This window comes from Toxotes jaculatrix, chromosome 8 (assembly GCF_017976425.1).
Source record: "Toxotes jaculatrix isolate fToxJac2 chromosome 8, fToxJac2.pri, whole genome shotgun sequence".
NCBI classification, from domain to species: domain Eukaryota; kingdom Metazoa; phylum Chordata; class Actinopteri; family Toxotidae; genus Toxotes; species Toxotes jaculatrix.
The window spans coordinates 19,638,801-19,651,317 of NC_054401.1; the positions used below are offsets into that span (position 1 = coordinate 19,638,801).

General features: G+C 43.1%; 1 long non-coding RNA gene across 1 annotated transcript; it reads right to left on the minus strand.

Annotated features, from left to right (window-relative positions):
• Positions 1–5,799: 5,799 nt before the first annotated feature.
• On the minus strand, positions 5,800–6,226 carry LOC121186245. The gene is made up of 3 exons (XR_005894423.1): positions 6,086–6,226; positions 5,942–5,978; positions 5,800–5,820 (listed from the first exon to the last, which is right to left on the minus strand). It is a non-coding gene; the product is annotated as an uncharacterized LOC121186245 (long non-coding RNA).
• Between the last annotated feature and the right edge of the window lie 6,291 nt (positions 6,227–12,517).

Genomic DNA, 12,517 nt, shown 5'->3' on the forward strand with positions numbered 1-12,517 from the left:
TACATACATTTCACAAGCATTACATACATTTGCAAGCATTACATTTCATACACGTTTCAAGTGGGGACCGAACCCCCGACCCTGTGATTAGGAAGCAACGCGCTCTACCGACTGAGCCATCCAACCACGCTTTCGGCCAACCTTTCACCGCCTTATGAGCCTCTCCTCAGTGGATTCAACAACGGGAGCTATGCTATAGTATATTTCTAAAACCAGACACCCCGGTTGCCAATTGAAGAGGGCTCCGAATGCGGCGGCCAGTGCGACGGCCAGCGGTGGCGCACGTGGATCGCTCGCGGTTTGAAAGCCGTACCAACCCTGTAGACGCAGGTTCGAGACCAGGTCCTCCCCATGGGAGCCCCCTATATTTTTAAAACCAGACACCCCGGTTGCCAATTGAAGAGGGCTCCGAATGCGGCGGCCAGTGCGACGGCCAGCGGTGGCGCACGTGGATCGCTCGCGGTTTAAAAACCGTATTAATCCTGTGGAAGCTGATTCGAGACCAGGTCGTCCCCCGTGTAAAAAACCTTTAATAATCAAACATTAATATTTACTAAAAGCAAGCGCAATTGAAGCAACTATTTTGGTAAAAGTTTTTTGCTTTTTTTAAATAACAATATAAAAAAAGGAAAAAAAAAAAAAAGAAAAAAAAAAAAGAAAAAAAAGAAAGAAAAAAAAGAAAGAGAAAAAAATAATAATAAAAAAAATAAAAATAAAAATAAATAAATAAATAAATCTAAATAAAAATAAATAAATAAATAAATACATTTTATATCTAATAAGTATATAGTATGGCTGCATTGTTACTATGCAAGCAAAGACGTAAAGATGAGTGGGAAGAGAGTCTGCGAGCTCGAATCGACCCAGGGAGTCAAAATCCGAGCCGTAGGTCCGCGCAGCTTGCTGCGCGGACCATACGGCTCGGATTTTGGCTCCCTGGGTCGATTCGAGCGAGCTGCGTATAGTGATGCGTACATTCTTAATGACTCTGTAAAAAAAAAAAACTCCAAAAAAAAAAAAGAAAAAAAGAAAAAAAAACGTTTACTTTTTGGTTTTGCATGACAATATAGCGAAAGACGGCATCGCTTGCGATGCCGTCTTTCGCTATATTGTCATTATAAAAGCAAAAACTTTCAACAAAAGAGTAATGCCGTTTGCGTTCGCTTTTTTTTTTTAACAATGAAGCTGTCTATAAGAAATAAAGCATAAACGCACAGCAGCTTTCCGTTGTGCACTGCCAGTAACAACCTGGTTTCGAACCTGCGTCTACAGGGTTAGTACGGCTTTTAAACCGCGAGCGATCCACGTGCGCCACCGCTAGCCGTCGCACTGGCCGCTGCATTCGGAGCCGTCTTCAATTGGCAACCGGGGCGTCTGGTTTTAAAAATAGAGGTGGCTCCCATAAAGATTCGAACTCGTAGACTCTTGGTTTCCAACTCTTCACCTAACCGCCTGAGCTAACGGAGCTCACGCCGCAGCCCCTGTTTTTCGAGCTTTTCACATCAACACCAGGAGTCAGCGTACTAAAGCACAATAGACTATAGCATAGCTCCCGTTGTTGAATCCACTGAGGAGAGGCTCATAAGGCGGTGAAAGGTGGGCCGAAAGCGTGGTTGAATGGCTCAGTCGGTAGAGCACGTTGCTTCCCAATTACAGGGTCGGGGGTTCGGTCCCCGTTTGAAATGTGTATGAAATGTAATGAAATGTATGTAATGCTTGCGAAATGTATGTAATGTCTGTATGTCTGTATGTCTGTGTGTCTGTGTGTGAAGTGTGTGTGCGTGTGTCTTTGTGGGGGGTGGGGCTTGTAGAAAAATTGGAGGCTGAAAAAAAAAAAAAGAGAATTTTAATGTTTTTCAAAAATGATTTTTTTTCAACGCCATTTTGCAAATCTACTAAATTACTTATGCAACAGATTACTCTATTTAAATATTAACTGTCGCGAAAATACATGCTAAAATGAAGCGGTCAAAAATAAAAGCAAAAAAAAGTTTTCTCGAAAATTATATTTTGCATATCTACTCCATTACATTACTTAATAAATCGTTTATTTAACCTCATGACTACTTCAATACTTCATTTGATTTACTTCCATTACATTACTTAGTCGTTTACTTTATTTAACACCATGACTACTTCAACCATTTTTTTGATTTACTACTCCATTACTTTACTCACTTAAAAACTTCAATTACCTGATTACTTGTTCTTTTATCGCATTTGGCTTAACTACTCCATTACGTCAGTATTCAGATCTTTTACTACTTGATTGGTTTGTTTACTCAGTTCTTTAAGTATGTGATTTCTTCAGTTACCTGATTACTTCATAATCAATGACTTTGTTCTTCCCATTCATTACATCTCTACTTACCTATTATTTTAATTTTAAGTGCTGCATTTTCTGTCTTTAGCAGAAACTCAGCAATTCCATTTGCAGAGAAAGCCCCACATAAGCTGATTTTATTTCTTCTCTATTGTCCCTGCATAAGTTCCTACACATCTACATTGTGAATAAATGAAAAATGAAAATAGTTCATTGATGAAGGGCCAGTAGGACTGAGTCATGGAGGAGACAACACAGACACAAATCCACTTTATTGCAACAACAAAAACTTGTTGTGACACAAAAAAAAAGTGTGACACACTGTACACGTAGACCTGTATCGTGGCTACTCAGGTCAACTTTTTTCTATTTTCCTTTTTTGTCCTTCCCCCTATTTGGTACATGTCAAGCTTAAGACAGAAAAGACAACACAGACACAAATCCACTTTATTGCAACAACAACAAAAACTTGTAAAGTGTGACACACTGTACATGTAGACCTGTATCGTGGCTACTCAAGTCAACTTTTTTCTATTTTCCTTTTTTGTCCTTCCCCCTATTTGGTACATGTCAAGCTTAAGACAGAAAAGACAACACAGACACAAATCCACTTTATTGCAACAACAACAAAAACTTGTAAAGTGTGACACACTGTACATGTAGACCTGTATCGTGGCTACTCAAGTCAACTTTTTTTCTATTTTCCTTTTTTGTCCTTCCCCCTATTTGGTACATGTCAAGCTTAAGACAGAAAAGACAACACAGACACAAATCCACTTTATTGCAACAACAACAAAAACTTGTAAAGTGTGACACACTGTACATGTAGACCTGTATCGTGGCTACTCAAGTCAACTTTTTTCTATTTTCCTTTTTTGTCCTTCCCCCTATTTGGTACATGTCAAGCTTAAGACAGAAAAGACAACACAGACACAAATCCACTTTATTGCAACAACAACAAAAACTTGTAAAGTGTGACACACTGTACACGTAGACCTGTATCGTGGCTACTCAAGTCAACTTTTTTCTATTTCCCCTATTTGTTACATGTCAAGCTTAAGACAAAAAAAAAAAAAAAAAAAAAAAAAAAAAAAAAAAAAGGACAACAGACACAAATCCACTTTATTGCAGCAACAAAAACAAAAATCATCACACTTTGACTATCAAGTTGACAGGAAGCATAAAACTCTCTAACATAGGTTTGGTCTGTTTAAACCAACAAAAAAAGAACAGAGTTCATAAAATTCTATCAAGTCTAAGTGATGCTTTTAACACATCCCAGTTTAAAGACAAAGAATCTGGCATCCACACAGCACAGCCTGTGCTGTTTCATCTACATATTAACTATTTGTCTCATTTACTCTCTGGCAGTCCTCACAGATGGCTTTAAACAAAGAAAAGTCCTATACCTAAGGTTGAAATGTTAACCTTAAGTGTGGAGCCGGTCACCAAGATTAAACATGGCACAGTCTCTGCACAGCCCCGAAATTAGTTGGTGCATTGCAAAATAAGCAAAGCCAACACGCAGACAACTGCTACTGGGTACAAATCAAGCCTTTAATTTGCAAACACCCTCCACAGCCCAGATGCAATTCTTCCTCTTCATGGCCCAGGACACACACCAACTGCCTCTGACCCGACGCTTCCTGAATTGAACACAGAAACGGAGACAGGGAGACACAAATGATCCCTGACATGTTAAAAACAAAAACTGAACAACGTTGACCAACATGCTTGCTCTCACCTTGTCTCTCATGGTCGTCTTGATCTGCTGCTCCATCCTGCACAATGCACAAAGAAACTAAACATGAGTCACATGAAGAAATCTAACCTTGTATTTTTAAACATTTTGCAAAACCTCCACATGCAGCAGGAGGCCTACCTGAGCTCCACTTTGACCTTCTCCATGACCTTCATGCCAATCTTCATCAACCTGCTAATCACATCCACACACAGACTCACACCTACAGGCCCAAACACAACACCTAAACACCGAGCCACACAGCTCCATTAACAATACACAGCTATTGACAGCCTCTACATAAAGAGCCAACTACATCTAACACACACACTAAACCTACACTGACAATTAACCACAACTAAGCCTGACAACACTCAGCTACACACTTCAGCCTGCACTGCCAACACTATCTGCCCATAGGCTTCCACATATACACAGTTGTGTCCGGATCACAACTGCATATATGCTTCCACCTACAGACACTGACAGAAGTACAAACACTGTAAACCTACACTGACCTCAATGCTTTTCACACACACTGAATCCATCCACAACTAAACCCTGACAATACTCAGCCAGACCCAAACTCCAATGCACCTGGATACAGAACAAAGCCCATCTAAACTGAGTTGAAGACAAGCCTGCACTGCCAATGCTTGCACGCTCAGACACACACACACACAAAGAAATGAATGCATGCATATGTGTAGAAACACTGACCAACATGTTTGCTCTCACCTTGTTTCTCATGGTCCTCTGGATCAGCTCCTCCATCCTGCACAGGACAAACACTCTACATCAGATACAGGTACAAACAGTCAAACCTATTTTAAACATTCTGCTACACTTCCACATACAGCAGGGGGCGTACCTGAGCTCCACCCTGGATATGTCCTCATCCACATACTCCTGGAAAGAGAGAGACATTAATGGACACGTGTAAAAACCCTCAACATTTGTCACTCTATTACATCTGGGTTTAAACTCAGCCTGGCGTCCACACACCACAGTCTAAAAGTCACAGTGCCAAACTCTAACATACATGTGGTCATACCAAACAAGTCTGACATATAAAGCCAACTATTACACACACATCTACTGATTTAATTCATGTCTAAAGTCAAAGTGGTAAAGCTAACGCTTAGCCATAAATCTTACTATTGCATCCAACACCCTGCAGTTTAAACTCTTACACTATGGGACCCAGACATCACAGGTCAACAGCCAAAGCACACAGCTCTCTAACATAGGTTTGGTCTGTTTAAACCAAGAGTTTGTAAAACTGTCAAGTCTAAGTGGTGCATCTCCCAGTTTAAAGCCTGAGAATCTGGCATCCACACAGCACAGCCTGTGCTGTTTCATCTGCATGTTTACTATTTGTCTAAAAATGTCTGTTAACTACAACTCAAAATATTACAACTACATTTACACTCTGACAGTCCTCACAGATGACTCTAGCCACTTAAAGAATTAACTAAAAGTCCTAAACCTAAGGTTGAAATGTTAACCTAAAGTGTGGAGCCAGTCACTAAGTTTAAACATGGCACATTCTCCAAACTCCATGCAGCCTTGAAATCAGTTTGTACATCACAAAATAAGCACAGCCAACAAACAGACAAGTGCCACTGGGTACAAATCAAGCCTTTATTTGCAAACACATACTCCACAAAGCTCTTTACAATTCTTCCTCTTCATGGCCCAGGACACACACGAACTGCCTCTGATCCAACACGAACTGCCTCTGATCCAACACTTTCTGAATTGAACACAGAAATGGAGACAGTGAGACACAAATGAACCCTGAAATGAAAAAAAATAAATAAATAAAACAAAACAACAAAAGACTGAGCGATGTTAACCAACATGCTTGCTCTCACCTTGTCTCTCATGGTCCTCTCGATCAGCTGCTCCATTCTGCACAACGCACAAAGGAAACTAAACATGAGCCACAGGAAGAAAGAAAGTCTAACCTTGAATTTTTAAACACTTTGCAAAACCTCCACATGCAGCAGGAGGCCTACCTGAGCTCCACTTTGACTGTGACCTTCTCCAGGACCTTCATGCTAATCTTCATCAACCTGTTAAACACAGCCACACACAGACTCACACCTACAGGCCCAAGTACAGCACCTAACCACTGAGCCACACAGCTCCATCAACAATACACAGCTATTGACAGCCTCTACATAAAGAGCCAACTACATCTAACACACACACTAAACCTACACTGACAAATAACCACAACTAAGCCTGACAACACTCAGCTACACACTTCAGCCTGCACTTCAAACACTATCTGCCCATAGGCTTCCACATATACAAAGTTGTGTCCGGATCACAACTGCATATATGCTTCCACCTACAGACGACACTGACACAAACGCTGTAAACCTACACCGACCTCCATGTTTTTCACACACACTGAAACCATCCACAACTAAACCCTGACAATACTCAGCCAGACCCAAACTCCAATGCACCTGGATACAGAACAAAGCCCATCTAAACTGAGTTGAAGACAAGCCTGCACTGCCAACGCTCGCATGCTCAGACACACACACACAAAGAAATGAATGCATGCATATGTGTAGAAACACTAAAAAATGTTAACCGGCAGGCAATCTGGTCACCTGGTCTCTCATGACCCTCCAAAAAAGCTCTGCCATCCTGCAAGAGAAACACAAACAGGAAGCATCAACACAAAAAGCACCTTTGAAACAGCCCTTGAGAGAGAGAGAGAGAGAGAATTTTATTTATTTATTTATTTATTTATTAATCCACTTACCATAAAGATCTCTGACAACACACGAACAGTTGCAGTGTGTCCCTCACTCCCACAGGATGGCACTCTATCCTCACCAGCAGCACCTTCACTGGCTCCACCCCACATACACCTACAACACTCTCACTCTCACTCTCACACACACACACACACACACAAAATTTGTGCATGCATAAGTGTGAAAGACTACAATGTGACTCTTGCTCACCTGGTCTCAAATGGTCCTCTCACTCAGCTCCTCCCTCCTGCTGAAAAACACAATCACATTGGTTTTGGACACTGATCAAGTCAGTGGCTGAACTTGTAATATTCTGCTTCACTTCCAGCTGCAGCAGGGGCTTTACCTGAGCTCCCCCCAGAACTGAACTAAGGCCCATCTAAAGTGCATTAAAGACAAAAGCAGGCACTGCCTTCTGATTTTAATATAGACACATTCTCACACTCAGACATGGATACATGCCTATGGGTAGAAACACTGCACAATGTGGTATTCACACACCTGGTCTCAAAGTGTCCTCTGGATCAGCTCCACTCACCTGCAGCAAATTTAAAAAAAAAACAAAAAAACAAACAACCAACAACAAACAAAAACAAACCCCAAAAAACACAACAAACAACAAGATACAACTGAGTCCTTCAATGCAGAAACGTTGAGCATTATTGGCTAAGTTGCATCTTCTCATGGTCCTCTTGATCAGCTCCTCCATCCTGCACAACTAGTGATGTTATGCTCGACGCAGTGTCCATCTTCTGAAGCCGAAGCGTTGAGACAGTGGTTCATGCCTGCTTCAGCAGGCCTACAGTCACGTGACCACAGTGACTGATGAGTCCTTGAGGTTCTTCTCCCCAGGTCTTCCACTCAGATGCAGTAGACACACTGTTGCTGGGGAGTGTACACAGATGAATCCTTCAGTGTAGAAACACTGAGCAGTATTGGCCAACATGCATCCTCATGGTTCTCTGGATCAGCAGCTCCTCCATCCTGCACAACACACAAAGAAACACACTCAGCATTAGCCATAGGTGCTAGGCAAGTCAAACCCTGGAAGTTAAAACCTCTTACAACACTTCCACATGCAGCAGGGGGCGTACCTGAGCTCCACACTGGCCATGGCCTCATCCGAGCTGGAGTCCCACTCAGCCAGATGCAGCTACCTGCTAAACACACACAGACAGAAATGAATGCATGCATGTGTAGAAACACTAAACAATGTTAACCAACAGGCAACATCTCACCTGGTCTCTCTTGGCCCTCCCAATAAGCTCTGCCATCCTGCAAAAGAAACAATCAGGAAGCATCAGCACACAAACCACCTTTTAAACAGCCCCTTTTTTTATTTATATATAAATAAAAAAATAAATAAAAATAATAAAAATACAAACAAAAATATTTATTTATTTATTTATTTATTTTTAAATCCACTTACCACAAAGATCTCTGACAACACACAACAGTTGCAGTGTGTCCCTCACTCCCACAGGATGGCACTCTATCCTCACCAGCAGCACCTTCACTGGCTCCACCCCACATACACCTAGAACACGCTCTCACTCACACACACAAATTAGTGCATGCATAAGTGTGAAAGACTACAATGTGACTCTTGCTCACCTGGTCTCAAATGGTCCTCTCACTCAGCTCCTCCCTCCTGCTGAAAAACACAATCACATTGGTTTTGGATACTGATCAAGTCAGTGGCTGAACTTGTAATATTCTGCTTCACTTCCAGCTGCAGCAGGGGCTTTACCTGAGCTCCACATTGCCCATGGCCTCAAAGTTGGATCTCCACTCAGCCAGCCGCACACAGAAAGAAACAAGGAGACATTAATGCATGCCTAAGTTTTCTTCTACATCAAGCACCAACTATGACTCTCACACACACACACACACACACAAAACCCACACAGACCCCAGTGCCATCCATATAGTGCCAAATACCCACAACTAAGCCTGACAATACTAAACTACACAATACAGCCTGTGCTTCCAACACTATCTGCTGATAGGCTTCCACACATATACAGTTGTGTCCGGATCACAACTGCATAATGTGCTTCCACATACTGATGCAACAGCCTGAAAATAAAAAGACACCAGTGCCCCCTCCCCCCCCAAGGATTGATCTAAGCCCCATCTGAAGCACATTAAAGACAAAAGCAGGAACTTCCTTCTTTCTGATTTTAATAGACACATTCTCACACTCAGACATGGATGCATGCATGCTGGTAAATACACTGTAGAATGTGACCTTCATGCACCTGGTCTCAAAGGGTCCTCTGGATCAGCTCCACCCACCTGCAGCAAAAAAAAAAAGAAAAAAAAAATCAAATAATCTGACTTTGGATACTAATCTGATCAAAACTCAATTTTATTTAAGATTGTGCATAAGGGCTACCTGAGCTCCACATTGGCCACAGCTTCATTCAAGCTGGAGCCCCACTCAGCCAGATGCAGCCACCTGCTGGACACAAAAGAAAACACACACACCAACAACAACCCACAACAAACTACAAGATACAACTGAGTCCTTCAATGCAGAAACGTTGAGCAATATTGGCTAAGTTGCATCTTCTCATGGTCCTCTTGATCAGCTCCTCCATCCTGCACAACTACTGATGTTATGCTCGACGCAGTGTCCATCTTTCGAAGCAGAAATGTTGAGACAGTGGTTCCATCCCTGCTTCAGCAGGCCTACAGTCACGTGACCACAGTGACTGATGAGTCCTTGAGGTTCTTCTCCCCAGGTCTTCCACTCAGATGCAGTACACACACAGTTGCTGGGGAGTGTACACAGATGAATCCTTCAGTGTAGAAACACTGAGCAGTATTGGCCAACATGCATCCTCATGGTTCTCTGGATCAGCAGCTCCTCCATCCTGCACAACACACAAAGAAACACACTCAGCATTAGCCATAGGTGCTAGGCAAGTCAAACCCTGGAAGTTAAAACCTCTTACAACACTTCCACATGCAGCAGGGGGCGTACCTGAGCTCCACACTGGCCACAGCTTCATCCGAGCTGGAGTCCCACTCAGCCAGATGCAGCTACCTGCTAAACACACACAGACAAACATGTTTAAATGTAGAAACACTGAGCAATGCTGACTTAAATGCTTTCTCTTACCCTCTGATGATCCTCTGGAGCAGCTCATCCTTCCTGCAGAGAAGGCACATGCATGCACACACTCACACAGGCTTTGGATATTAAACCTGGAATTTTAGACATTCAGCAACACTTCAAGGTGCAGCTGAGGGCCCTCACTGGCCATGGCCTCACCCACACTGCTGAACACACACACCCTAAACCGACCCCGGGGCCATCCACACCGACAACTACCCACAATCAAGCCTGACAACACGAAACGCAACTCAACCCATGCTGCCAACACCATCTGCCCACAGGCTTCCACATACATGCACAGCTGTGTCCGGATCACAACTGCATACATGCTTCCACAGACCGACAACACCGACGCAACGGCCCAGCAATAGCAAACGCGCGCTCCAAATCTAAGAAGGCCCGCGTGCCTTCCACTCACTGAATCCATCCACAACTAAGCCTTGCCAACACTTGGCCAGTCCCAAACTCCAAAGCGGCTATACTGGTTACAAAGTCCATCTCAACCGAGCTAAAGACACAAGCCTGCACCTCCAACACTCAGATCACACACACGCGCGCGTATAAGTGTAGAGCCGATGAGCGAAGCCAAGCGCGTTGCTTTCTCCCAGATGGTCTCGGCTGCTCCGCTGGATCCCTTCGTCCGTCCTGCAGAAACCCGGCACATAATCAAACATGTTAGCCTCTGGCCACAAATCAACTCAAGTTCTGCATTTTAAACGTTCTGTGTGAACCACCTGTCTGGGGCTCACGCCGAAGTTCCTGCTCCACTAGGCCTGAATGGTCTCTCTGCTCTCAGCCACAGCTTTCACTGTACACCAGAAAGTACATAATAAGTATATAATAACAAATAACCCGTTAAACATGAACACACGAACACACAGACTTCCTCTGTCTACAGGTAACGAGCTCAGTTCGCTCCACTTACCAGAAAAAGAGCTTGGACAAAGCAGAACTTTACCGACGCTTCCCGTATTCCTCGGGAGACTCGAGCCAGCGTCTCCCCGCACCTGCAGAAAAATTCTGCCCTGCTATTGGCCGAGTCCTCTCCTCCCCGGTCACATGGGTTTGATTAGCGTATGGGCAACAGGTGCGACTGATTTTTGGCGCGGCTCAAACTGGACACTGATTGGACGGAACTAATGGGTTAGATCAGGGGTGTCAAACCTGTCCACAAAGGGCCGGTGTGGCTGCAGGTTTTTGTTCCAACCAATGAAGAGCACACAGTTTGACCAATCAACTGTCTGAAGACTGAGATCAGTTGATTAAATGAGTCAAGTCTGGTGTGCTGCTGCTTGGTTGGAACAAAAACCTGCAGCCACACCGGCCCTTTGTGGACAGGTTTGACACCCCTGGGTTAGATGGTAGGAGGGACCTGCGGTGACTGCCCTCATAAAGCAGCAGTAACGTCTGAAGGGGGCTCAACACAGAACAGGTGTTTGAAATGATCACAAATTGCCAGGGGTTTACTTTCAGTCTGACTCCATGGCTTTATGCATTAAAGACTTCAATCAGAATCAGTTTTATTGACCAGATTTATGCAGACACACAAGGAATCTGACTTTGGTTTCCCTTTGCTCTCAGGCACTACAGAACAACAACACAACCAACAGAACAACTGCTTTTTTCCATAAATACCAATGATGCAGTGGGTCAGTCTGAATCTGGATAATGCAAACTATATATGTCATATAAGGTGTGTTCAAAAGCCAAAGTCAAACAGTGAATCTGCTGTCAATTGTCTTCCAACATGGTCATTATAATCATGTTGCAATATGAAGTTTACCAAAGGTTCCCTACTTCAAACAGGCCACAGCGAATTTCTTTCAAAGGTGTGTGTCACCTGTGGCCTTCCCAGTAAAGAAATATCAAAAGATGTAACACAACAGAGTTTATTTGGACTTTTACACACATAATAAAGAGTTCAAAACAAATTAAAGCTCATTAAAAAACATCAAACATAGGTGACAAGAAGGGCCAACAAGCCACAGACAGAGAAAGTGAACCTGCCCAACAGAGTGTAACTGACATAAGATAAGATAAGATAAGATAAGATAAGATAAGATAAGATAGCACTTAATTGATCCCACAGCAGGGAAATTCACTTGTTAGGCAGCTCACAAGCACAAACAGGAGAAAAGAAAAGGGTAAAGTGCAGAAGTGTGCATGTGATTCAAGTGTAAGGAACAATGTGCAAAAAAATAGCATTTACAATTTAAAGAAAAAAGAAAGTAAAGTTACAAAAAACCAGTACACAAAATACAAAAACAGTAAAAATGAGTAAAAACTGGCAATATACAAATTTACATGATGGTGGAGGGCTGAAGAATAGGATCCTGTGGGAGAGAGGAAAAAATATAGATAGATAGATAGATAGTCCCACATGGACCACACAGTTGAGTTATACAGTCTGACAGCAGAGGGAATGAAGGACCTGCGGTTGCGCTCCTTCCTACATTGTGGATGTCCAAGTCTGCCGCTGAAGGAGCTGCTCAGCGCTTCCACAGTCTGGTGCAGGGGGTGAGAGGTGTTGTCCATAATGGATGCCAGCT